The sequence below is a fragment of the Suncus etruscus genome, chromosome 12 (genome assembly GCF_024139225.1).
Source record: "Suncus etruscus isolate mSunEtr1 chromosome 12, mSunEtr1.pri.cur, whole genome shotgun sequence".
NCBI classification, from domain to species: domain Eukaryota; kingdom Metazoa; phylum Chordata; class Mammalia; order Eulipotyphla; family Soricidae; genus Suncus; species Suncus etruscus.
In genome coordinates, this window is record NC_064859.1 from 13,195,975 (window position 1) to 13,198,195 (window position 2,221).

Sequence of the window (2,221 nt, forward strand, 5' to 3'; positions counted from 1 at the left end):
TCCAGCTTGTGATGTATATGATATGTTGTGAGAAAACCTCACAAATTTGGCTATCTTGACTCTTAATGTTTATTTCTAAATGGCTGGTCACTTGAATTTTGATGCCAATGTTGTGTGTGTGGTTAGCTACACTAAGACCACCCCCTCAACAATTGTCATTTTATGGTACTTATACTGTCATATACAATTCTTTTTTCCAGAGCAAGGACTGAGCCCAGTGACTCACTACTAATGAATGCAAAAAATTTGGCTTCTATCATAGGTTCATTGAATTTTTTTCTCCCTTCTCTCTCACTAGACAAGCATGCTACCTTATAAGAGCCATCTTGGAAGGGAACACATGGCATAGTGAGGAAATGAGGCCCCTCAGTGCAAGCCTGCTCACATTCTGGTCCCTTGGATATATAGATGAATTTATTCTCTTGACTGGGTCCTTCATTCTCAGTCAAGTCTTGATGTGAGTATCAACCCCCAGATAATAAATAGGCAGTTGACAACCTCTTGAGAGACTTTGATCTAGAGGCATCCAGTGCAGCCAGTACTAGGTTCATGGCTCTGAGGACAGTGTTTGTTTTCAGATTCCAAGCTTAGAATAATTTGATAACAACATACAACATACAGGTTCAGGTCAGTGTCAAGTGGGCCCAGCGTAACCACAGAGTCATACTATGGCTATTCTCTCAGTCACAGAATATGTCATGAGGATAAGAACTGGTGGAATCCCATGATGGTTTTGTTTTTGTTTTGATTTTTGTTTTTTGTTTTTTCGGGCCACACCCGTTTGATGCTCAGGGGTTACTCCTGGCTAAGCACTCATAAATTGCCCCTGGATTGGGGGGACCATATGGGACACCAGGGGATCGAATCGCGGTCCTTCCTTGGCTAGCGCTCGCAAGGCAGACACCTTACCTCTAGCGCCACCTCGCTGGTCCCCCCATGATGGTTTTGGACGCATTTTGTGGTAGGGAAGACAAAGTGAAAGACACTATAACTACTACTTAAAAAAAAAATGTAAACGATACTTACCTGGCAGGGGAGATACCATGATCACAAAGGTGGTTTCCCCAGGGCGAGGCTTATCCATTGCACTCCAGATGTGCTGACCCCTCCGATTTCCCCAAATGTGAGAAACTCGACTGCATAATTTGTGGTAGTGGGGGACTGCATTCGCGCTCTCCTCTGTAAAAAAAAAAAAAAAGTAAATGAAGAGCACTAGTCTATTCTGACAAAGGTTGTAGAGATTATTGTCGCTTGAAAGGGTTTAAAATATGGGCGTTATCCACGAAACATCCAGGTTTGTCTATAACATCACCTGGAAGCAATCCTCTACCACGAAGACCCTACCACTGCTCAGACATCGACCTGCTCAAAAGAGACTTCCTTTAACACTGAGAAGACTTAACAACAACGCAACGACCTGCTTACAGGACAGGGCTTCCTGCATTGCCCTTTAATGGTGAGGTAAAACGAGAGGATGCTCCACATCCTGAGTTCAATGTAGGATATGCAGATTCCAGGATCCATGATAACAACAACAGAGACTGTGTGAAAAATAAAAGTGTGTTGGCACTACGGTCAATGTCTTGGATTGGACAGAGTTGGTCTTATGCCAGGAAACTTCAGGGGTAGGGTCTCCTTGTATTTAGGCCAAGGTTATTCCTTTCCATGCCCCTCATATTTTGGTGGGCCTATGCAAACAACAGTTGCCACTCTGACACCATTTTTACTGTGCTCCTTTGACTCTAATCCTTAAAAAAAAAACACTTAAAATTTGAGGTTAACTTAAGCTAATATGCATATACATGGAAATGTAAAAAAATACTATGCCTCTAATGTTTAAGGAGTTACGTAAGTTTTATGGCTTTAGATTGCCTTGTGTGCTGTTAAGAAATATTATAATGTGTTACAATATGGGGACTTGAGGGACAAAGTAATTGTACATGGATTCTGTTTTATTTATCTTAATGTTCTTTGGCTGAAAGTTCAAAGTTAAGATATCAGCAAGGGGACTTCTGAGAATTATGTTATGGGTGATTGTCCTTTCACTGTAACTTTACCTTGTCCTCTTCTTTGCATCTTTGTTCTCATAATTAAAAATAAAAAATTAAAAAAATAAAATATGGGTGTTGAATCAACCAGGATGGTTATAGACCAATCATAAACTTAATTGGTGTTGACTCTAATTGTAGTTGCTTGTCCACATGAGTTTTTATTGCTGTAG

The 2,221-nt window shown here is 40.8% G+C and overlaps 1 non-coding gene across 1 annotated transcript; it reads left to right on the forward strand.

Moving 5' to 3' along the window:
* Positions 1–1,018: 1,018 nt before the first annotated feature.
* LOC126025390 (U1 spliceosomal RNA) lies at positions 1,019–1,182 on the forward strand. Its single transcript, XR_007501396.1, has one exon. It is a non-coding gene; the product is annotated as a U1 spliceosomal RNA (small nuclear RNA).
* The last annotated feature ends 1,039 nt before the right edge of the window (positions 1,183–2,221 follow it).